The 26,581-nt window shown below is 39.8% G+C and overlaps 1 protein-coding gene across 1 annotated transcript in view; it reads right to left on the minus strand.

Annotated features, from left to right (window-relative positions):
- STARD3NL (STARD3 N-terminal like) overlaps nt 1–20,154 on the minus strand; it is a 51,336-nt gene extending 31,182 nt beyond the window's left edge. Inside the window, exon 1 of the mRNA XM_035020330.1 lies at nt 20,064–20,154. The gene's annotated coding sequence lies outside the window, so the exon portion shown is untranslated. The remainder of the gene's footprint in view (nt 1–20,063) is intronic.
- Nucleotides 20,155–26,581: the final 6,427 nt, after the last annotated feature.

Here is a 26,581-nt window from a genome sequence, read left to right on the forward strand (position 1 = left end):
ACCTGGGTGGCTCAGTCGGTTAAACATCTGACTCTTAATTTTGGGTCAGGTCATGATCTCAGGGTCCTGGGAACAAGTCCTGGGCAGTCTCCACACTCAGCCCAGAGTCTGCTTGAGATTCTCTCTCTCCCTCTGCCCCTCCCACCCCCTTGCTTGTGCGTGCCTGCTCTCTCCCTCTGTCTCAAATAAATAAATAAATCTTAAAAAAAAAAAAAAAGAATTCTGAAAATGTCTTACTAATGAAGCATTTAGGTAAGAACATGTCAAACTCATATTCAATGTAAATATCCATTTTCTCCTCTCAGGGATGAGAGGTAGAGCCAATGGAAGTAAAACATCTTACTTTGAAAAAAATAATAATAAATTAGATTGTATAATTTTAAAAAAATGACAGTAAAAGCAGCGGAAAGCTGTTGAAGTTGTGCTTATCATCAAATTCACTTCCTTAAAGTACTTTAATTACTTTTTAAATAAAGAATAAAATTTTAAAAATAGGCACTTAAATTTTAAGGTTACAAAAACTACAAGTATCTTGTAGGGAAAAATATCAAAAAAGAAAAACAATGAGTATGATTAATAAATAAGTCCTAAAGGAGAATGATAAATGTTCCAAGCTGGGGAATGGGTCCAATGTGATTCATTATACTAAACTCTCTACTTTTGTACATGGATGAATATTTCCACGAATTTAAAATATATAAATAAACCCAAGAAATAGGCAAATAGGTAAACCTAGATTGGGGAGGGGGAGATTAAGAAAAGAGTACAAGTACCACTATAGGAGAGGTTATTTTTCAAGCTGTAAGTGATACTTAACACTAATTACGTTTGAGAATCATAAAGTTAATACTCTGGAAATACTTTAGTATTCTTGATTCATCAAGAAGACGTGGATGGCCTGACCTGAACGAACCACCCCAAAAAGAAAAGTAAAAAATTTCAGTTGACAAAGAATTACCTAGCAAAGGAACTGGAGTCAGAGAGTTTGCTCAGTATTTCAAAATTTGAAAAAAAAAAAAAAAAAAAAAAAAGATAAAATATTGCAAACTGTTCCAGAACATTAAAAAAAAAAAAAAAGCTATCATACCATTAAATAAAGCTAGCATAATCCTGACATTATCTGTCCAAGGACACACAAGAACAAAGAACACAAGTATAAACTAATCCCACCTATGAACATGTTATTATATATTATACAACACTGTATATACCACATATTAACCTAATAGCAAAATGAGTAATTTCCTTAGCGCAGACTGAGTTAGGTACAGTGCTGAGTATTTAACTTAGAGTCATTTAAACCTCACAACAGCTCCCATGAGTAGACTCCCATATTCGAGTGTATTCCTGAAACATTGCATAAATAAGTCAAAACTCATATAAATAAAAGCTAAACCTTAATAAGGAGGCAGATATTTCTGTTTACCCATTAAAATGTTTCTTTGCATTTCAAAAGCATGCATGAACACAACTTATGACTCATGTGAGCCAAAAAGCTTTGAAATTATGTAAATTTTGACTGGTTTTCAATTTGGGGGGACTGGCATAATATCAAACTTTGTGGGACTCATCTCCATATTGACATCTGTCTTCCACTTCCCTTAAAATGTGGCCCTTTCATGTCTCTTATTCTCCAGGTTTTGAAAGAGATATAGGGAAATATCCTAGTGATGTAAGAAAAACAACTGTAAACTGAAAAAAAAAAAATGGCAAGTGATAATCAGCACCCAGAGACGAGGAACAAGAGGCAGAAAGGAGAGGAGTGTGTGCCCATCTTCAGGGGCCACGCGGGTGGGCACACAGGCCATGATGATGATTTATCAGAAGTCAGAAATCTGAACTGTGAGAGGAAATGAACCAAATACCAAGTATTAGTTCAATTAAAAAAAAATAAAACCACTAAAGATCAATAAAAACTCATTAGCTATAAACCATCTAGCCTGTGCTTTTAAGCTTTCCTGCAAAAAATACCTACAGATGATAAAGATGCCATCAAAATTCAGTTGCAAAAGAATGAAACTATTAGTCAATCTGGCTCATGGAGAAAGAAATCTACACATCAAAATATACTGAAGGTTCCATTTAAGAAACTGCAGGTAAAGAAATGTTTGCAGGATGAGGAATTATAAGAACATCTACAAAGAGAAACATCTGAATACATAAAAATCAAAAGCTTCCCTATCTACCTTACGTTAGAAGTGAAACTTAAAAGTGATTAAAGACATAATGAAAACCTTAAAATTCAATCAGAAAAATGGGCAAAGAAAGAAAAGGCACACAAGATAAAGAAATTTATTGATTAATAAAAATAGAATTCTCATCCAACACCTGTAAATTTTTTAGAGAAGCAAATCTGAGGTATGAGATCATTTATTAAAATAGTTCCCTGGGACCTTCAGGTAGACAGACCTCAAACCTTTAATCCTGCCTAACCTAACACATGGTCTACTTCTGCTTCTCTCTCCAGAAACACTTCATGCTAGAAATCATAAGCACTTCCCTAAAGGAATCACATTCTCTGGGAAGCTCTTACTTGTATTTTTCTCTCTACCCAGAGTGCTACTCTCCTTATCTCTATGGCTTACTCATCCTGTAAGCCTTAACTCAAAGGTTACTTTCTCAGGGAAACTTTGGCTTCTTCCCACTCTTCCCCACCTCTCTGACCTGAGCAGAGAATAGCATAAACAGACTTCTATAATGACATTTATTACGCTGCAACAAGATTATTTTTGCTCATTTTTTTTAAAGCAACAGTTTGCTTAAAATGTTGGGATTCACCTATTTACCAGTCCCTTCATTCTGGACAGTGACAATGGGAAGGAATTAAAGACAGACTGACATGGGGCACCTGGGTGGCTCAGTCGGTTAAGCGTCTGACTCTTGATTTAGATTCCTGTCATCTTAGGGTCCTAGGATTGAGCCCCGCATCAGGCTCCCTGCTGAGTGGGGAGTCTGCTTGGCTCCTTCTGCCCCTCCCTCTGCATGCACTCTTTCTCTTTCTCTCTCTCAAAATTAAATAAATAAACCTTAAAAAAAAAAGAAAGACTATTTAAAATTGCATCAAAAACATTAAAATAAGTTTAACAAAATATATGCAAGATCTCAACACTGAAAACTAAAAAACACTGCTTAGAAAATAAAGATGAAAATCAATGGAGAGATATATTATGTTTATGGATTAGAAGAATTCATAGTGTTAATATTTCAATTCTCCCCAAATCAATCTATAGATACAACTCAATCCCATCAAGTTGTTTTGGCAGAAATTGACAAGCTAATTCTAAAATACATATAGAAATGCAAAGAAATGAGAATATCCAAAGCAATCTTGAGAAAGAAGAACAAAATTGGAAGACTCACACTGCCTCACTTAAAGATTTTCTATAAAGCTTCAGTAATGAAAACAGTATGGGACTAACATAAAGATCAGCAAATAGATCAACGGAACATAACAGAGAGCCTAGAAATAGACCTGCACTTATATGATCATCTGACTTTGGACAAAGATGTCAGAGCAATCCAATGGTAAAAAGCAAGTTTGTTTTCAACAAATGATGCCAGAACAACCAGATATCAAAACTGAAGGGGAAAAAAAAAAAAAAAGAACTTTGAACCCTGACTCACAAAGTGCAAAAAATAAGAATGTGTAGGAGAATTTTTTTTTTTAAGATTTTATTTATTTGTCAGAGAGAGAGAGCATAAGCAGGGAGAGCAGCAGACAGAGGGAGAAGAAGGCTCCCTGCTGAGCAAGGAGCCCGATGCAGGACTCGATCCCAGGAACCTGGGATCATGACCTGAACCAAAGGCAGATGCTTGACTGAGCCACCCAGGCGTCCCAAGAATGTGCAGGAGAATTTTTTCTTTTTTAAATGTTTTATTTATTTATTCATGAGAGTCAGAGAGAGAGAGAGAGAGAGAGGCAGAGGCAGAGGGAGAAGCAGGCTCCCCACCCAGCAGGGAGCCCGATGCGGGACTCGATCCCAGGACCCCGGGATCATGACCTGAGCCGAAGGCAGACGCTTAACCATCTGAGCCACCCAGGCACCCAAGGAGAATACTTTTGTAGGCGAAGATTTCTTACAGAAGACACAAAAAACCAAAATCATAAAAAAAAAAAAAAAAAATTGTTTAGGCTGTCTTAAGGGTTCCCACTGGCCAATGTGGGACAGCCTGAGCATGAAAATAAGCAACAGCAATAATGCTGTCAATATTTAAAAGTTCCAGTATCCGGGACGCCTGGGCGGCTCAGTTGGTTAAGTGTCTGTCTTCAGCTCAGGTCATGATCTCAGGGTCCTGGAATCAAGTCCCACATCGGGCTCCCTGCTCAGCGGGAAGCCTGCTTCTCCCTCTGCCTGCCGCTCCCACTGCTTGTGCTCGCTCTCGCTCTCTCTCTGATAAATAAATAAAATCTTTAAAAAAAAATTAAAAAAAACAAAAGTTCCAGAAGTCCACAATAGTATTGTAAAAAAAGTGAGAGAGAGAGATGAGGTAGAAGTTCTCCTTTACAGAAAAAAATGTCAGATAAAAAAGGAAGAGATAATAAAATTAGAAAAATCAACAATTTGTAACCCACTGGAGGGTTAGTAACTGTAACTCAGCTGGAGTAACTGAGCCATGAAAAGAATCTTCCAACCGATGCTAAAAATTAAGAGGCTGTTGAGAAATAGGATCTTCACAGTCTCAAAGTATTATCCCTCGGATTATCTAATAATTCCACTGGGGATAATATACCTTTATAGTGAAGAGATCTGGCAGCCACCATCTGTACCCAATCAAAGAGCATTACCAATACTGGAATAAGCTGACATTATTATATACCTTCCAATGTGATGCATTAAGAAGTACGTAACACCAATTATCTATCATGACATACCCTTGCAAAAATGTTTAACCTGATTTTAGTCATAAAGAAACAATCAGACAAACACAGCTTTTGGGATGTTCTCCAAGACAGGCATTGTGGGCTGTTCAAAAAAGTCAATGTGGTTAAAAACAAAACAAGAACAGAAAGAAGGAAAAGTGCTGTGGATACTCTTCAAACTTAAAAAACCATCAAGAGACACAACTATCAAATGCAATGCACAAGCCTAGATTGAATCTTGAATTTAAAAGAAAAGAAGAAAAGGAACGGAAAGACAAAAGAAAAAAGAAAAAGGCACAGAAGACAACTGGGTAATTGATTATAGTTCAGTCTTCTGGTTATGTAGGAGAATGACCCTATTCTTAGGAGACGCATGCTGAAGTACTGAGTAGTAAGTGTCATGAAGCACACGGCTTAACTTATGAATAGTTCAGAAAAACAGAAGGACAGAAAGATGTTTTGTAATAGAGTCGCCTCTCTTTATCTATCCATCCATCCAGTATCTATAAACATACATATGATATATATTTAAATATAATGTATATAGAATACATACACATATGTAGCATACAGATATTATAGAGAGCAAAGGCAAATTTTCATTACAAAAAAATCATTAAATTGACTTTGCTACAGTGTGAGCTACCTTTATAAGCACGGAGGAACCAGAATCATCCTAGAAAACCACTTAAACCATTCTGTAAAACAGAATGCACGTGGATTTTGTACACATTTGCGTAACTCTTCTACATGAGGGTTTGAGACAGTGACAGACTAAAAGGAAAATCTCTATAATCTCTAGGCATCCAAATCATTTTGCCCTTTACATAACTATCAAATTATCCCCACACAAATGAAAATTGGTTGAAGACTTCCTAAGTACTTGTGACTGCAGATAGCATCATTCTGTCTGAATGTTCAGCCACTGTCAAACCCCTAATAATGGCCTTTTTTGTTGTTGTCCTGAGGCCTAAATAAAACAGTGGAGGGTATACTGAGCAACAGTTTGGGCTCTAAAGTCTGCTCAGGTCTTTAGTGAAAATGTGCACAAGATAATCACTTTTCTATAAGCTTTTACAAGCCAGATCTGTCCTTCATTTGGTTCCATATATTAGTACCCAAACTCTTCCCAGACACTTGGGGAAAGAGATTTTTTTACAAGGCCTCATCCACTGAGGCTCGGGTATACCAGATGCTGTTTTATTCATGCAGCTGATTTATTATACTACACTGATTGCTACATTTCAACACCACTTCCTTCTGTTCTTTCTCTTTCTCTTTAAGAATTTAGAATGTCCAACTCCGTAGTAATAGCTCTCTATATAGTTTCCATGGTTTTATTCCAAATATTTATTTTCTAGGTCTTTTCTAGTGTTGTTAACTCACTTGAGATGTAATGAAAGCTTTTATTCCATCCTGATAAATCTGCTCACTCTTGGCTGCTACTTTCTGCCCTCTTCCTTCCCCCTCAACACACATATTCAAGGCCTTCTATTAAAACACTCTGTCATTTCTTGCAGTCTTGTCTCACTCAATAATTTCTGCTTATATCAGCAGATCAAAGTAACCATGTGTGCATAAACAGGATTTAACCTTTTAACGATATAGTTTAAGACTAAGATTTATTTAGAAATTAGTATCAATGACTTGGAAAAATTAAAGCAGAAAACAAATATGTTATGGTATTTTTAAGTCAGTCTTTTAACAACACTAATTTATCTCCCAAGTCCAAACCTGTTTTTATAGAAACTTAATTTCTAAACAATCTATTTCTACAGCAATAGTAAAAATATTAGTGAACTTTTATTTGACACTTAACATAGAAATATTAAGATATACCAGTGGCTAGATAAATACATATTGATGTTTTCATAACTTACGAGGCAAACTAAAACATATATACTGAGAAACTGAATCTGGATGTGTACTACAAAATTTTAAAATTGCATTTGATAATTTTTGAAAATTCAAAGTTTGCCAGGAATATACCATGTCTACTTTATTTACTCCACAAATATGTGTCGAGCACCGAAAAGCTGTGTCAGGTCTTCCTCTGAGCACTGGGGATGTGGCAATGAACAAAATCAAAAATATTTCCTACCCTCACAGAGCTTACTTTCTTTTTTATTTTTTTAAAAAGATTTTATTTATTTCTTTGAGAGAGAGTAAGAGTGAGAGAGATCACAGAGGGAGAGGGAGAAGCAGGCTCCCCAATGAGCAGGGAGCCCAACGTGGGGCTCAATCCCAGGACCCTGAGATCATGACCTGAGTTGAAAGCAGACTTTCTAAAATAAGGGAGCAGAGGATAAACAAAAGAGCACTGTACGTTTAAACTGCATGGTCAGGATGACCTCACTGAGAAGGTGGAGCAAAGAGCATTGCAGGGAGAGGGTAGAGTAAGGGCAAAGCCCTGAGGTGGGGTGGAGTTGGCCATGCAAGAGTGCAGACAGGTCATTAGCTTTCAGCTTGGCTGGAGCTAAGTAACAGAGCTGGAGAGCAGAAGGAGAGGATAAGAGAGAAGAAGGGGTGGAGGACCTTACACATCACTGTAAAAACTTTAATGAGACAGGAAGACACTGGAAGGTTTTCAGTAGAGGCTCTCTAGCTGAGAGAACCATAGAAGCAGGAAGACCAATCAGCAGATATGGTAACAATTCAGGAAAGAGGTTGACTTAGTAGACTAGCATGGTAGCATGGAGGTGGTGAGAACGGACTGGTTCTAAATACAGAGCCAAAAGCATTTTTGATGGCCTGGGTATGGGATAAAGGAAGGACAAAAGGAGAACTTCCAGGTTTACAGCCTGGGGAAATAGAAGGATGGAGTTGCTATTTACTGAAATGGAGAAGATCATGGAGGGGCAACTTCGAGGAAGAACAGTTTAGTTTGGACACATAAAGTGTAAGATGCTTATTAATATCCAAGTGGATAGTAATTATTATAATTAAAGTAAGTAGCTGCAAATAAGTGAGGAGTTCAGGGAAGAGGTCTGAGCTAGAGAGAGAAATTTGAGAGTTGGTAGGCAGCATAGGAATGGAAGTTAAAACCATGCAATAGAACAAAAATTTGAATGTTCTCCCTTCTTTCCATAAAGGATGAGACAAGGGGGTGCCCTCTTTCAGTCCACTAAAAGTTCCCATTTTGTTAAATAATAAGCACTGAACACCTACAAAATGTAAAACCCCAAGGACATTTAAAAGGATTCAAAAAGCAATGCAAGCGTCCCCCCTGCTCTCGGCAGAACTTCCATCTAGTTGAGGAGACAGATAAATAATTGAAGGGAATGACTGAAGAGAAAGGAAGGAAGGAAGTCAAGTGCGCACTCCTGACAATAACCATGCCCCTGGGTGTTGTCTGTTCCGAGGGAAGATGAGCCAGCCAGAGAGAGGAAGGACATTTGACAATGTAGATTTGTTCTTCCACAGATCACAGGTTGGCAAAATGGCAGCATGCCATGGAGTGGCCCAGTCATGTTGGGTAGTTCATGTTGTTAGCTCACTACCTCCGCAGGGGTTGACAACTTGGTAGCCAGTTATGCCACCAGCACTGGCTGAGTCAAATGGCTGGAATGTTACAGCCATATCCCATCACTGCTCAAATAAAAAAAATCTCTCTCAATATGGACTCTGGCGAACAAGAATATTCATCTTTTTCAGAAACTGCTATCAGGTGGCCCAGAATAACTAGAACAACGTAGTCTTTATAGCTACCTTCCTTCAACTTCTACTGTCTCTCTCCAAACTCTGATTCTCCTCCTAGTAGATCTCTTCTGGTGCTCAAACAGATTTTACAGCTTTTCTCCCTTTCTCAGCTTCAGCTCTAATTTCTATACTCATGTATTTCCTTCACAGCTCACCTGGAAACAACTTTATTTTAATCTTCTAGGTCAGAGAAGCTATACATAACCCCATTTCCATTCATGAGTCAAACAGAGTCATTTCCACAGGTATAAAAGACTGCTGATTTTTTTGGTTGCTGACTACCCACCATCTTCCAGAACTTTTTCTTCTTCCCACAGAACAAAATCTACTTTTAGCTCTCCAAAAAAATCACAGGAAATCAGTTATTATGGTTAGCACTATTTTTCCCAATTTTGAATTCATTAGTACTCTCAACCATCAGTTGATGGTAATTCAGAGCAACCATGTTGCTCCTTAGTGCACACATTCTCATGAATATTTAAAACTTCCTCTTAGGGATGTGCTGCCAGCTTTAGCAATGATGGAGTCAACGGTCATATTACTTCCTAGACAGATGAGGTCTGTCGGAGGAGATCATCAAGAAGACATGACCACCAACCTGTGAGCTTGACCTGGCCACCTGGAAGCTCCCCGCCCCCTTTCCTGTCCTTGGAATGTGTATTCTGCTTGTCTTCCCCACTCCCAGAAGCTGCTCCAAAGACACAGCCTTGAAATAGAACTGTGGTGCTGACACCATCTGGCCTGGGTATGTGACTGACTGAACTTGCTTGAGGCCTCGACATAAAATGTTAAGACTCTGGAGGCCGGGTGAGGAAAACTACTCATCTTGCAGCTGCTCAAGACAAGCCTTGTAAGTAAGTTCCTTCGTTCCTTACAACTGCCACGACCAATGTGAAGTGGTCTGTCTCTTTCTTCACTCTATCCCTGCCCTGCACACACATGGGCCAGTTTCAGATTACACTCCGGAAGCTCCAAAGGAAGCTGTAAACCAACAAAATCCCTCAGTTCAGAAACCTGAAACATTTTCCGATGCATAAGAGGACATGTCCGTACCAGGTAATGCCATTGCTTCAGTGCTTACTGCAAGCAATTTTCAAATAGAGGCTTTCAGTTCTCAGGACAGAACTATGATCTTATTGATCTAGATCTGAAAATCAGTAATATCCCAAGGCAGAGAGCTCACTGATCTCCCAGGAATCATAGGCAAGTGGTTACAAGTGGACCCTTCTCTTAGTAACCATCTCTCTTCATCTCAATGACTAGAATTAAGAATGTCTTCATCACACATTCTCCATAGGCCTCCCCAAACTTATCTCCTCTACACAGGGAGGCCTGAAGCTAAATTCCAAGTAGCCAGCTGACGAGCAGACAGCAAAGCTAAGGTGGCTATTCAGAAGCAAGTGGGGTTTCTCTTCATTCAACAGCACAAGACTCCTTCTGTGAAGGAGAAGAAATAAGCGTTTCTGCCAAGCGTCACTCTAGCTGACAAAGCCATCCTCTACTCACTGCTCCTTAGTGCTTCCAATGCTGGGAGAAGTGGTGCAGCAAGAGTAATGCCAGGGAAGACAGAATATCAACTGCCCCTAGTGTTATCCAAGGCCAACTTCCTAATTCACAAACCAGAGCAAACCAATAAAAGGAAATGTCATTCACGTCTTTGCCCAGGAGTATCTACCAAGAGGCAGAAGTTATACATGTCATCTCCTCCTACACCTTAATATACAAAGATGGCACACAGTTCCTAACATGATTACCAATCTCTACGGTGGATGAAGGTCAGCTTGGTACACGTGACAGATAAGGAAAATCAACAGCAAAATCTTGATGCCTGGATTTAAAAAAAAAAACAAAAGAGTAGCCTTCTCTTTTTTCATCAGACTTCTTAGGTGGTCACACAGGAAACTGACCTTCTGGAGATCAGCATCAGATGATTTTATCAATCTAGCTTATGCTTCAGAAAACAGAATCATGGGTGCCTGGGTGGCTCAGTCGGTTAAGCGGCTGCCTTCGGTTCAGGTCATGATCCCAGAGTCCTGGGATCAAGTCCCATATCGGGCTCCCTGCTCAGCAGGGAGTCTGCTTCTCCCTCTCCCTCTGCCTCTCCCCCTCTGCTCATTCTCTCTCTTTCTCAAATAAATAAGGAAAACCTTCAAAAAAAAAAAGAAAAAGAAAACAGAATCACAAAAACAAAGACCACTAATTCTAAGACTCAATGCAACTATAGGCTAATATACTCAGAAAACGGAATTATAGCCTCAAAAAGAGAATGGATTCAGAGAACGTTACAGAGGCAGAGGACATCATAAAAGTAGTAGCATCTCTTTAAGCTCTCAAGGTTCTCGATAAAGGTTTGAAACCAGCTCCATTATTTGCTCTCAAATAATGTAACAAGAGATAAGCAATTACAAAGTCAAAAGGAAAATTTTAAGAATGACCTAAAAATACAGATATTGATGTATAACATATATACTACCTGTAAGTACTTCAAAAATGTTTAAGGTAGGAAAAACTAACAAATAATAACCCATAATTTCTTGGGTACAGCTTTTATTATGAAGACAATGCATTAAATTTGATTCTGCTCTGAGCTCCACTTTCTGAACTGGTAACCATGGCATTCCCCTAATATCTCTTACTGGACTTTTCCAGTTTTCCCAATTACCACTCATTCACATTACTCCCATAATTCAGACTCATCTCCAAAACATCCTCCATGCTGGTATCATGCTAGTTTCTTTAAAAATGAAAACTTGGGGCGCCTGGGTGGCTCAGTTGGTTAAGCAACTGCCTTCGGCTCAGGTCATGATCCTGGAGTCCCTGGATCGAGTCCCACATCGGGCTCCCTGCTCGGCAGGGAGTCTGCTTCTTCCTCTGACCCTCCCCCCTCTCATGTGCTCTCTCTCATTCTCTCTCTCTCAAATAAATAAAATCTTAAAAAAATTTTTTTTAAATGAAAACTTGAACAAACCATTTCATCCCTCTACTCCAAATCCATTTCTCTCACACCCAGGGCTGTAGCCATAGGGCCCTATTTTTAGTTCCCTGTATAGGAGGAAGTTTCACCATCCATGCCTTCGCCCTAATGTTCCGTCTTCCTGGAGAGCCTTTTCATCAGAGCACTTAAACAACAGCAATAATAAGCCAATGCATTGTTTAAGGAAGCTTAAGTACCACTTCCTCAAAGAAACTTTCCATCACCTCATTGGATGACACACATGTCATATATCTTTAATGGCACCTCTAATCTTTCACACATTGTTAACATTTCCTTTTCTCAGTGCTAGACCAAGAGTTCCTCAAGACATGTCTATATCCTTCTCACCTAGGGAAATGACTGGCCATGTGTTAGGCATTTGATTTGTTTGTTCAATTAATGAATCACAAATATCACCGTATAAAAGTCTGGAGTCTGGGTGCTTGTTAACCCAAATTAGGCAAGTCTACACACGTCTGGAGTTTCAATATATTACATTAAGTGAACGAAGAATATCTGAACTTTCTTTAATTACTATAACTGACAAAACACAAATGCACCCAAATTAATTAATTTGGTCATCTCTTTTTCCAATGTATTTTGAATGCTATTTACTGAAGTCGCTCCAACAACATACTACATAAACTGATACAAATATATGGAAACAGAGAAAGAAACCCCACTATATGAAGGGGACCCAAACAGACAGATATGTAATTATCTACCACAAGTAAAACACCATGCTAGAAGCTGTAAGGAAAACTAAGATAGGAAAGACACGACCCTGATCCTCAAGTAGAATAGTTTTATAAAGGAGGTAAAATGGTTATACAAATAATTAGAAATCAAAGCCCAAGGTAATTATAATACAGAGAAGATGGAACTTTAGGTTGTGGTGACCAGAAAAGGCTTCATGAAAAAGCTGGCCCAAGGGGCGCCTGGGTGGCTCAGTCGTTAAGCGTCTGCCTTCGGCTCAGGTCATGATCCCAGGGTCCTGGGATCGAGCCCCGCATCAGGCTCCCTGCTCCGCGGGAAGCCTGCTTCTCTCTCTCCCACTCCCCCTGCCTGTGTTCCCTCTCTCGCTGTCTCTCTCTCTGTCAAATAAATAAAACCTTAAAAAAAAAAAAAAAGAAAGAAAGAAAAAGCTGGCCCAAGAGAATATGCATGACTTTGCAAGAAATGGAAAGGAAATACATATTGAGAATAAGAGGAAGACTGGAGTAAATTATTTATTTATTTATTTATTTATTTATTTATTTATTTATTTTTATTTGAGAGAGAGAATGAGAGAGAGCGAGCACATGAGAGGGGTGAGGGTCAGAGGGAGAAGCAGACTCCCCACTGAGCAGAGAGCCTGATGCGGGACTCGATCCTGGGACTCCAGGATCATGACCTGAGCCGAAGGCAGTTGCTTAACCAACTGAGCCACCCAGGCGCCCCAAGGAAGACTGGAGTAAATTAAAAACAGAGGCGCACGAGCATGTCCAGGACCAGTGAGCCACAGCCGGTCTGGGAGGGGCCCCACGTGAGCAAGCGTCAGAAGGAACAGCTGGACCAGGAAGGAGTACAGGTGACAAGGGCCATGCATGGTCAGCACCGGAGCGTGGGCTCGCTTTTCACACCATGAGCAGAGGATAAGGGCACACAGGCTCGACTAAGGAGGCCAGAGTCTGAGGACAAGGAAAATGCACCGAAGGCCACAGCCGTCCATTGGCTACTGAAATGCAGGCAGAGATGCTGGCCCTTCAAAGCATTAAACCGGACTCAACGGGTTTCTGGCTGCCAACAAAGTGAGGTCTAATTGTGGTTTGCTTCTCCAGGATATAGCCATTCTGGGATTCCAAAATTTATGTTTTCTCGATGTCCTATAAAAATATGTATTTTACCACCTGGACAAGCAGGGGGCATGAGAGAAACAGGTACGAATGCTGCTGAAGGGCATAAGAGTCCAGAACTTTCAAATGGTCTGCACTGAACAGCAGAGCACTAAAAGTTCAAAGGGTGTCAGATGGCCAGCTTTTACTCTTTGGTTTAAAAAACAGCAAGACAGCCCCTTCTAGTCTGGAAGCCCTTTCCCACCCACCCTCATTTCCAGAGCCTTCAAAGGGAAACTCACCCTCCACACAGAAACTACATTTCCCCCATCAAATGCACGCACGCTTCTCTATAATGTCACACTGCTACAGAGTTTACACAAAAAAAAGACTGCAAATTGATGCCCCAGGACCAAACCTTGTCCTTATATGGTGTTTATCTGTCTGTTGGCTTGCATGATGTCTTATAAACACCGAATTAATTGCCAATATTAAAATATGAGAGTTTCCCCACACAAATCCAAATTTCTAGTTTCTCTTCCAATACAGGCAATCCTGGCAATACTCCCCAGCCCCCCAGTTTGCCACCTGGCCATCTTACTTACTTACAGCCCTGCCTGGTCCTTCTCGGCATTTGTTTGGGCTTCTAGTTTATGCGGTCTTTGGATCGTCAATAGTTGGGGCCCAGTCTCAGCTGGCTGTGTGAGGACGGGGTTCACAAAGAGCACTGCCTGGTGTCAGTCCTCTGCTTACTAGTTGTGTAACCTTACCCAGCTTCTCCTTCTGTAAAATGAGGACAAAAATAATGCAGTGTGGGCGCCTGGGTGGCTCAGTCGTTAAGCGTCTGCCTTCGGCTCAGGTCATGATCCCGGGGTCCTGGGATCGAGCCCCGCATCGGGCTCCCTGCTCCGCAGGGAGCCTCCTTCTCCCTCTGCCTCTCTCTCTCTATGAATAAATAAATAAAATCTTAAAAAAAAAAAAATAATGCAATGTACTTCAGAGGGCTGTTGTGAGGAATATATTAATTTCTACAAAGCAGCGGTTCTCCAGGTCCTGGGGCCGGTGAGACATTTTTGGTTGTCACAACTCGGGGAGATGTCCCTGACATCTAGTGAGTCCAGGAATACTGCAGGACAGCCCCCACAACAACAACAACAACAAAATATCCAGCCCAAAATGTCAACAGGATGAGCAATCCAGACACAAAGCAATCAGAACAGCAGCTAGCACAGAGGAAGCCCTCCTTAAGTGTTAGTTCTTGGCAATAATGCCCACAGCAAGTACTGGCTGGTGTTCCTATCTCGGCTGGAGAAATTTCTAATAGCTCAGGAGTGCCTTGCTTAATGAATTTAACTACGACACAAATAGGAAAATATACTTGAAACTCTGGTTCCACATCACTAGCTCAACAAGCAAGTGATTAATTTAAAGAAAACAAAAACAAAAACATGAGAATATATTTTCCTAAAACAGAAAGCAAACAAGAATACACCTGGGTGAGCAATAATGCACAATATTTGAAAAGCCTACTGTCCTGGAAAACATGGGTCATGAGACTGAGTGATTACCGCAACTTAGAAGGTACTAGGCCAAATTCCTCTCAACTCCAAGTTTTATACACTGAGGATGCCCACTAGTTCCAAGATATTCTTTTGGAAAACTGTGACAAGAGAAGTAGAGGAGAAGGGTTTGAAACTAGACGAGCAAACCCAGTACTATCCCAATGCCTGCCCAGGAATATCCTGCAGGCTTGAACAGCTCAGGTGGGGATCCTGGGTGAAAGGTCCTGCTTTGATGTGGAGTTACCGCAACAGGTACCTTCCAGATCCAGATTGAGAACAAGCAAAGCAAGTGAAATAGCTCAGAAAGGCTAGAGCTCTGCAGGACATCAGAACCCACGACAGCCGGTGCAAGCCCCAGCTGCCTTAAGCCAGGAATACGGGCCAGGCTTCTTAGCCCAGCACCACACGCACCCCTAGTTGGGATCTCTGGGCCTTTTCTAATCTTTAATATTCAAAAGTGGAATTGCTCTTATTTTTTCTAATAAACCCAGGCAACAACGATTTTTACTTGTGACAATGTGCCTTCACCATTTACAACCAAAAGATTTGAGTTCCTCTTAAGGGATCCCTTGGTTACTGCAGAAGTCAGACCCTTAACTGAAACAGGAAAGAGGTTCTGTTGAATCAAAGCCAAGAAAAGCGTAACAGTGCTTCTCTCAAAGATGAAATGATAAAAATATAAATAAAACTAAAGGGCTCTACAATCTACAAAAGCTTTGCATGTATAACATGAATTGTTAAGTGTCTTTTAAGCTCAAGCACACACATATTTGAACACCCATGTATAGAAGAGCGTATTACCACAGATACCAGGATTGGTAAACTGCATCACAGAGAAAGACTCCCAAAAGTGCTATGAAAGAGAAGCCTTCCATTAGAGATACAGGAAATATCTCATTAAATAAGCAGCACAAATGGACACGGAAGGAAGGGCAGAACTTTGGCTGGATCTGTCCATCTATGAGGCATTCCAGGCAGAACACAAGCAAAGGCACTTTAGTTGAAATAGCCAGTTCAGTTTGGGGCACTGGGTTCATGGTGGAAGGATGGCGCTAGAGTCTGAGACCAAATCATGACAGCCTAGATCTTCAGAACATGGACATCAGTTGCACGAACAATCCTGAAGAGAAACTCAGTCAAAATACCCAGTGAATGGCTTAAAGATCAAAAGCTCTCTTTTGCCTAAATTTAAAGACTTTTCAACATGTAAGAAAGAAAGTAATTCCATTAACATAACTCTAATTCAACTAATGAAAGACAATCCCTATTACATTATAGGAGTCAAGAAGTCACCAGAAAGTAAATTAAACTATTTTTAAGTTTCCTATTATTCACCTACCATATCCCAGTCACAATAAGCAAAGCTTGGAAATAAATAATGAGCATTTTTAAATTGTAGGAACACAGTAACCCATTTTTCAACCATAAAATTCATGAATTGATTTTTACTTAATTTTTTTAAATGATTATATAGTACCAAAAAAGCTGAGCTGACCCAAGGGCTTCCTCAATTCTAGGAAGAAACTCCACCTGCTAAGAGAAAGTATGAGCCAGCAACTCTAGGCAATATTCCCATACTTTTAAGCACAAGGCTAAAGCTAAGAATTCAGTAACAAGTTTTGAACTCCCTTTCAAAGATGTGTGCAATTAGGGGCGCCTGGGTGGCTCCGTCGGTTAAGCATCTGTCTTCAGCTCAGGCCATGAGCCCAGGGTCCTGGGATCGAGCCCCACATCCATCTCCCTGCTTCTCCCTCTCCCTGCTGCTCCCCTTGCTTGCGTGCATGCTCACTCGCTCTCTCTCCATAATAAATAAAATCTTTAAAAGATACAGTCATTTTGAAACCACTGTCTACTAACAAAAATCAGATTTATCCAGAAAGTTTACACCTGCTCCCTGCTAAGAAAAGGGAAGGAAAATAAAGCAATGGATTATATTAGTCCAAGAAATATTACTACCTTGTATGAGTTTATGGACAATAAATCCATTATGTTGAAATATTGTATTCTCAGGGGCGCCTGGGTGGCTCAGTCAGTTAAATGTCTGACTCTTGCAGGTCATGTCTCAGGGTCATAAGACTGAGCCCCGCCTCAGGCTCTGCACTGAGCCTGGAGCCTGCTTAAAATTCTCTCTCCCTCTCTCTCTGCCCCTCCCTCCCAGACCACCCACCCCCCACTTTGCCCTCACTCATTCTCTCTCAAAAAAAAGAAATATTGTATTTTCATATATGTAGAAACCCGTTGTGATGGAACTTTTATGAGATATAACAGAAAAAAATATTAGGCTGAGAATCAGTAAAGTGAGAATTTGGTACCAGTTATGCCTTGAAAATCTGGGCTTCCACAGCCTGAACTTTAAAATGAGAGCACTGGGGGCATGTGGGTGGCTCATTCGGTTATGCATCTGCCTTAGGCTGGGGTGGTGATTCTCGGGGTCCTGGGATCAGGCCCCACATCAGGCTCCCTGCTCAGTGGGAAGTCTGCTTCTCCCTCTCCTTCTGTCCCTCCCCCTACTCTAGCTCTCTCTTTCTCTGTCTCAAATAAATAAATAAATAACGTCTTTATAAAATGAGAGGACTGAATCATGATCTCTAAAATGCCATTTCAAAAAATATAATTTCAAATAATAGAGATTTGTAGCTGCTGCTATGTATTCAGGGAAGCAGGGAGGTAGAGTAACATGGATTAGGCTTTGGGTTCAGGCTAATTGGAGTGTTCAAATCTATGCTCACTCAGTACTAGCTGGATGGCTGAAGTACAAGCTTCCTTTCTGATCAAGAAGGAGTAATATTTACCTTTGCAATATGTTGGAAGGAAAGAATGTATGTAATGCACTTGGCACAGTGTAGGCACTAAATAAGGGCAGACGTTAAGTCTCTGGTCAGTTAAAAGTTCTGACGGAAAATGGTAATCCACCTGACAATGCAGTTTCCTAAAACTCAGCTCGGAGAAGAGCAGGGATTGACTGCCAGTCCTTTCCAAAGGGCGAACACATAAAGACAATACTGGAGGACTCACAGGAAGGAAGGATAAAAGCAGGGAGCTGAAGATAAGCAGAGGCTGAGTCCTGCACATAATAATGAACAGGAAAAAAACAGCATGGGACACAGTGCTCGAGGGAAGACATATTTTCTTTTTTTTTTTTTTTTAAAGATTTTATTTATTTATTTGACAGAGAGAGCGAGAGAGCACAAGCAAGGGGAACAGTAGAGGGAGAGGGAGAAGCAAGCTCCATGCCAAGCAGGGAGCCCGATGCGGGGCTCGATCCCAGGACCCTGAGATCATGACCTGAGCTGAAGGCAGACACTTAACCATCTGAGCCACCCAGGCGCCCCGGGAAGACATATTTTCATTGAGAAGACTACTTGTGAAAAAATATATATAATGAATTGCTGTAATGATTTCATAACTAAAATAAAACAGAGAGCTGGCTAGAGTCTATGAGCATCGTTAAATAAAGAAGGATTTGGCAATACACAAATCCTAGGCTTTTGCCTGTCTATACCGGGTTCAGATAATGCAGCTCATGCCCACCTCTCAAGTATCATGTCCCCCCACCTCACTCTCTCCGAGGTTCACGCCATTCCAGATGGCTTCTCTTCTACCCCTGGAACATGCTAAGCCCATTTTTCCCTTAGCTCCTTTGCACTGCAGTGTCTGCCTGGAAACTTCCACCAGATCTTCCCATGGCTGACTCATTCTAAACATTCAGGTCTCATTCAACTGTGACTTCCTCAAAGACTTCTCTGATCACCATATCTAAATTCCCTCTTCTCCCCCACATCCCAGTCACACTCTATCCCCTTATCCTGAACTATTTTTTCTATCATTTATCATTATCTAAAACAGTCATTTTTGTTTACATGTTTATTGTATCTCCACCAAAATAGAAGGTCTTTGAGGGCAGGAACCCTAAGTAAATTTTTCAGCACTCAATCTCCAACACCTTAAACCAATATGTGGCGAATATGAGGTATTCATCTGATAAACCTGTTCAAAGAATAAATTCAAATGATTAAAATTGCCATCATGTGAACATAAGTAAGGAAAAGTCCCCCAAAGTGACTTCAATTTCACTTCTTCAACAGTTTTATGCAATCATGCAGACTTAAAAGTTCAATGTTTAAGATAGCAAGATTTAAAGAGAATGAATTTATGAAAATATTATATATGTATGCATATATCGTACACTGCACATTTTCACTTTATAGGCATGAATCTATAAATAAAGCAAGGGTAGTAAAAGTTTTATTTTTGAAGATCCTGCTTTTAGAAAGAGGGTGGATGGGTAGATGGTATATAGATGGGAATTATCTTTCAGAACCCTTTTCAACAAAGATTCTGAGGTAAACAATCTGAACTAATTCCAGTATATTTGAGAGATTAGACCTGTTACTTTGTTACCTTGCTAAACTTATCCAAACTATTACTGAGTCAAGTGATGAATTCAGTGATTCCATCTGTGAAATAGAAGACAAATGACATGGTGAATAACTGGCACATTAACGGAAGGGTCAGAAAAGTTCCACAATGTTAACCCATATTTAAACAAAAGAGGAAAAAAAATCTCTTTCTAGAAAATCCTAAGCAAAAATAAGCATGCTACTGAGATTTCAAAATATGGCTGGATACCATGAGTGGGCAAGGCAGTGAAATGAAACTAGGGCCACAACACTCATAACTTGTGTTTGATTTTTTAAATTTTGTTTCGTTTTGAACACAGATTTTCTTAATGAATAAAAGAGGCCAATGATCGACCTTGTCTGTATAAACCACACATCACCCTAGTCACCATTCGTGGTAACTCTGGAGGGCACACGGCGCCAGCACGGGGTGGGACCCCACCGAGGACTCCTCGGGGTCCGCAGGGTGAAGAAATGCAGACCTCACTACCTGCATCCAGTCCCAGCATCCCAGCCCAAGCACTGGAACGAGGTGGGGCTCAGCATTCTACAACTTCACTTTTGCATCCTTTATAAACACAGCCTGCCTAGCCCCTCCTCCTCCCCGAAGACCGCGCCGCGCTCGGCAAACACCCCGACGCTCGGGCTCTGGCCTGCGTTCACGGGTCTCCCGTGAGCCCCGGGCAAGTCATCTGGTCCCGGGTGACTCAGTTTTCCAATCTGTCAAATAGGGTGACGAGAAACCCAGCCTACCTTATCGGGTGGTTTCGGGCCGGCCGCCCCAGGCTGGCCCGGGGACCGCGGTTCCGTGGTTGCGCCCGCGGGCGGAGGGGCGGGGCTTGGCGGGGCGGGACCTGGGAACCAAGCCCCGCAGCCGACGCGCAGCCCACCGCCCGCAGTCAGCCACCCGCTGTTCTCCTCGAGTACCCGGCCCGTGACGTCAACACGCTGACGTCGACGCACAGAGGCTCATCTCGCCCGAGGGACCAAAGACTAGGCTGGGGCCTGCGTGCCCCCGTAACAGAGCCGGCGATTGGTGGATGGGTCTGTCGATCATTTGCTGCCCAGTAAGCGACACGGGAAGGCGGGAGAGGGCGGGCTGGTTTGGCCGGAGGGGAGGGTGGAAATCTGGAATTGGTTCTGAGAGCCCCGAGCTGGTTGTACTTGAGTGAGCGTTGTCCCACACTGTTTTGTTAAGCAGCCGCCTATCCCGTGTCGGAGATTCTGCTTCTTTTGCTTTCTTGCAGTCTCTTGGTGGGGATTTAGGTTCCGGTTCGTGGAAAACAGTCATGGCCTGGATTTCAGGGCCCCAGGCACCTCGCACTGAGCTGTCCAAGAATGAAAAAGTAGGACCTTTCGTTTCTCTGTTCAAGCGTCACCTCCACTTTGATTCCTCCTCACGTCCCCCAGACTTATTTAGGAGACCCCTTTCTCTGTGATCCTGTCGCATAATTAACAGTCCGATCTTAATAGTAGTCACATTTAAGTATATTTGTATGTTTTCCCACGAGGTGGGGCGCCTTTTAATTATTGTTTTAATTCAAATTACTTTTAAGTTTTAATTGAACTTTTTACCAATAGATGCTATAGTTATATCGTTCAAATATTTAAAGGTGTTGAAGGTCATATAGTGAAAATTATTCCGCTTCCAGTTTCTCAGGCTTTCAGTTCGCCTACTGAAGGGAACCACTGTTACTTTCTGGTTGGATAGTCTTTCAAAGAGACTTCTAAGTGCTATTAAGTTACATATAATAATAAATGTAAACGTTGCAAATAGGCTAAAATCCTTTTCAGGCACTAATTACAAACCCAGCCCCTATATGATGACTCCTAGTTCTATGCATTTACATATGTGTATACCTTTTTTCCAAATCAACATTATATCCTTGAGATTTTTCCGTAATTCTATATAGATCTGCCTTATTCTTTTAAAATCCTGCATGGTCGTCCTCGGAACCAATAGATACGGTTTATGATTTCCTTACCCTTGGATATGTACTTCATTTCCTTTTTGTTTTTCTATTAGAAGCATTGCCACATTCAAAATTAAGTGCATGCTTCTTTTTGTACCTATATCCAAGTGTTCTCCAGGGTAAAAATGCTAGCAAGTGAATGTGCTGAATAGAGAATCTTCATAGTAGATTCTTCATAGTAGATTTTAAATCTTCATAGTAGATTCTTTCATTTGCTCCTTTAAGTAGCTGTTACAACTTAACATTCCTACCTCTAATATATGAGCAACTCCCTGCACCCTTGCTAAAATAGAAAAAATATAATTTAAAAAAATTTCTGAATTGATCAGTGTGAAAAAATTTTTGAGGGATAACGTGTGCAAAGAAGTGCAGTAATCATGAGTGTATGTCTTGGTGGGAAAATGAATGAGCTTGTGTAAGCATCTCCTAGACCAAGATTTTGAAAATTTACCAGGAATATAGAATCTCTCCTCATACTTGTCTTAGTCATTGCATTCCTACACACAAATAGCTACTGTTCTGAATTTTACCACCAAAATCAGTTTTGCCTGCCTGAACCTTTGTAAATGGACACAGGTAATATGTACTCTTGTGTGGCTCTTTTTGCTCAATAATATGTTTGTAATATTGATTCATATTAAAAATTTAGTAGTTTGTTTTCATTGTTGTATATATTTCCAAAGTTTCTCTATTTATTCTAATACTGCTTGATGTTAAGTTGTTTGAAGTTTGGGGTGGCCACAAGTGATAGTACTATGAATATTCTTGTAGATCTCTGTTGATGCACATAGTTACACATTTGATTTTCCTAGAAGTAGTATTACTGTGCCACCGGATATGCATATATTCACTATTAGTAGACCATGCCACACAGTGTTTTGGTTTACCAATTTACAACTCACTAGCAATGAATGAAAATTCCAGTTGCTCTACATCTTTGACAACACTTGATATTCTCAGTTTTGTTTTGTGCTCATCCTCTTTTTTTCTTTCTTTTCAATTTTGTTGAGACAAATTGAATATACAAAAAGTTGCATATATTTAACGTATAAATCTTACGGAGTTTAGACATATGCATATACCGTCACCACAAAGAAGATAATAAACATATCTATCACCACTAAAATATTTCTTGTGTCCCCTTGATTTTGTTGTTGTTCTTGTTGGTAAGAGCACATAGCATGAGATCTACCTTCTTAACAAGTTTTTAAGTGCACAGCACCCTGTTAACTATGGGCAAACATAGATTTTTTGTATAAGAGGAATCATGCAGGATTTGTTCTTCTGTGACTGACTTATTTCCAGGCATAATGTTTTCCATGGTGATATGATGTCTCCTGTTCCTCACACCAAATCTCATGAAAGCCCCAAACTGGTCTTCAGTGTCTGCCCTGAGGATAATCATCATGAGGGGACCACAGCAGGTAAGAGGTGCTGCGGTGACTGTGGGTCACCTTCTACTCCTTTCTGTCTGCAGCCTGTCTTAGCCCTCACTGCAGACTTCCCCAGACCTGGCACCTAAACCTGAAAATTTCTCTGTCCCCTCCAGGTTCAGGCTCTTGGGACCCATGTTTGCCTGGATGGCCAGGATAAGTTTTGGCCCTGGATTTTGTATTCCAGAAATCCCTAGGAATTGTCTGGGCGAGACAGATGCTGTAAAGAAAAAGTGATGCTGAACTAAGTGAAACAATGTCAGAGTAAGAACATGTCTCTGGTTGTGCAACTGGCCTATCACATGACTTTTAAGCAATTAGAACTAGATAATGCAATTGTTACCCAGTTAAATTTGTAAGGCCAGAAATGCATGGATTAACACTTTAGCTTTTGCTTCAAAGCAATTGTTACTTAGATAAAAGGACATTTAAAATGAAAAATGAATTTTGATAAAAATGTAGAGGTATAGATAATGCATTCTTTTTAAATGCTTGAAAAATGTATAATGTTTTCTAGTCTATGCATGATGTCACAAATGGTAGAATTTCCTTCCTTTTTTAAGGCTGAATAACATTGTATTGTATGAATCTGCCACATTATCTTTACTCATTCATCTGTTGATGGTAATTTGGATTGTTTCTAAATCATGACTTTTGTGAATCATGCTGCAATAAACATGGCAGTGCAGATATCTCTTTGAGATCCTGATTTCAATTTGGATATATACTCAGGAATGGAATTATTGGATCATATGGTAGAAGAAACAGATAATATGAACAGACCAATAGACAAGTAAGGAAATTGAATCAGTAATCAAAAACCTCCCAACAAAGAAAAGCTTAGGACCAGATGACATCACTGGTGAATTCTATCAAACATGTAAAGGATTAATACCATTCCTTCTCAAATTCTTCCAAAAAATTAAAGAGACACAACACTTCCAAACTCATGGTACGAGACCTGCATTACATTGATACCAAAACCAGAAAAAGACACTGCAAGAAAACAAAACTGCAGGTCCATATCTCTGATTAACATAGATGTAAAAATCTAAAAAAAATTCTAGATGCAAAAATTTGGGACAAAAATTCTAGCAAACAGAATTCAATGGCATATTAAAAGGATCATATACTGTGATCAAATAAAATTTATTCCTGGGATGCCAGAATGCAAATCAATAAACGTATTAACAGAATGAAAGATAAAAATCATATGATCATCTCAATAGATGCAGAAAATGTATTTGACAAAATTCAATATCCCTTCATGTAAAAACTCTCAAGTATATAAAGAATACACCTCAACATAATGAAGGCCATATATGACAAGCCTACAGTTAACCTCTGCTTAATAGTGAAAAACTAAAAACTTTTCCTCTAAGATCAGGAACAAGACAAAGGTACCCTTTCTTATCACTTCTATTCAACATACCAGTCCTAGCCAGAGAAATTAGGCATGAAAAAGAAATAAAATGCATCCAAGTTGGAAAAGAAGTAAATTGTCTATGTTTGCAGATTATATGATCATATATATAAAACCCTAATGATTACACACATATGTGCGTGCACACACACATATCTGTTAGAATGAATAAATGCATCTAGGAGAGTTGCAGGATATAAAAACCACCATACAAAAGTCAGTTGCTGGGGCACCTGGATGGTGCAGTAGGTTAAGCATCTGCCTTCATCTTAGGTCATGATCCTGGGGTCCTGGGATTGAGCCCTGCATTGGGCTCCCTGCTCAGCAGGGAGCCTGCTTCTCCCTCTTCCTCTGCCACTCCCCCTGTTTGTGTGCCCTCTCTCTCTCTCAAGTAAATAAATAAAATCTTTTTTAAAAAATCATTTGTGTTTCCATACACTAGCAATGAATTATCCAAAAAGGAAATTAGGTAAATGTTCTCAGTTACATTAGCATCAAAAACAACAAAATATTTAGGAGATGAAAGATTTGTACACTGAAAATGATAATACACTAATGAAACCAATTAAAGAAAACACAGGGGTGCCTGGGTGACTCAGTTGGTTAAGCATCTGCCTTTGGCTCAGGTCATGATCCCAGGGTCCTGGGATGGAACCCCGCATCGGGCTCCCTGCTCAATGGGCAGCCTGCTTCTCCCTTTGCACTTGTGCTCTCTCATACACGCACACTCTCTCTCAAATAAATAAATAAAATCTTAAAAAAAAAAACATAAAAAAGTGAAAAGACACTTTATGTTCATGGACTGAAAGGCTTAATATTATTAAAATGACATACTACCAAAGCAATCTACATATTCAGTGCTATTCTCATCAAAATTCCAATGGCATTTTATACAGAAATAGAAAAAATAATCCTAAAATTTATGTAGAACAAAAAAAGACCCAGAATAGCCAAAGCAACCTTGAGAAAGAAGAACAAAGCTGGAGGCATCACACTTCATGATTTCAAAATATATTACAAAGCAGCCATAGTTAATATGATACTGGCATAAAAAGACTCATAAACTGATAGAACATACTAGAGAGCCTGGAAATAAACCCACACATATATAGGCAACTAATCTTAAACAGTGGTGTCAAGAATACACAATGGGAAAAGCATAATGTCTTCAACAAGTGGGGTTGGAAAAACTAGATATCCACATGTAGAGGTATGAAAATAAACTCCCATCTCACAACAAACACAAAAACCAACTCAAAATGGATTACAGCTTTAAATAATAAGACCTGAAACTGTAAAACTTCTAGAGGAAAACAGGGGAAAAACTTCATGATGTTAGTCTTGGCAATGATTTCATAGCTATATGGACTGGACATCAAAAACAAAACAAAAGCAAAAGTAGACAAGTGGGACTACATCAAACAAAAGCTTTTTCACAACAAAGGGAAAAAGCACAATGGAAAGGCAGCCTAAAAATGGAAGAAAATATTTGCAAACCACATATCTTATAAGGTGTTAGCCCCCCTCCCTGCAAAATATATATAAGGAACTCCTTATATAGTCCACCTCCCTGCAAAACTCCTACAACTCTTTAATGAAAAAAAAAAATAGCCCAATTAAAAAAGAGGCAAAGGACTTGAATAGACATTTCTCAATAGAAGACATACAAATGGCCAACAGATACATGAAAATGTGCTTCACATCACTAATCAGAGAAATACAAATCAAAATCACTATGAGATATACACCCCATATCAGTTAAGATGGATATTAACAAAAGATAACAAGTGTTGATGGGATGTGGAGAAATTAGAATTCGTGTACACTGTGGGGATGTAAAATGGTACAGCCACTATGGAAAACAGCATGGAAGTCTTTTTGTGATGTTACACATGCGTACATAGGGGCATCACATTGTAGATTTAATTTGCATTTCCTGGATGATAAAAAGTTTAGCACTTTTTCATGTCTGTATGCTACTTGTTCAAGTCTTTTGCTCAATTTAAAATTAGTATGTGTTGTGGTGAGCGCTGTGTATTGTGTAAGACTGATGAATCACAGACGTACCCCTGAAACAAATAATACATTATTTTAATAATAAAAAATAGACCGTCTGTGTCATTTCAAGGAGGTTTTTCTATATTTTAGATATGATTCCTATGTCAGATATATGTATTGTGTGTATTTTTCTTACTCTATGGCTTATTTGATCATTACAAAATATTCATTTTACTAGAATGTACTACAAATTAATACTTTTTCTAATTTCTGGAAAATACAAGGACTTTAGAACATTAATTTCATTTACGCAACTCCTTCCTGATTTGGGGGCAATTTTTGTCATGTATTTTAAATTCTATTAAATTTAAGAACCCAACAAAATATTATTTTATTTCATATAGAGGAATTTAGATTTATCCATATATTTTTCCTTTACTTAGT

The sequence above is a fragment of the Mirounga leonina genome, unplaced genomic scaffold (genome assembly GCF_011800145.1).
Source record: "Mirounga leonina isolate KUSES-001 unplaced genomic scaffold, KU_Mleo_1.0 Mir_174, whole genome shotgun sequence".
Classification (NCBI taxonomy): domain Eukaryota; kingdom Metazoa; phylum Chordata; class Mammalia; order Carnivora; family Phocidae; genus Mirounga; species Mirounga leonina.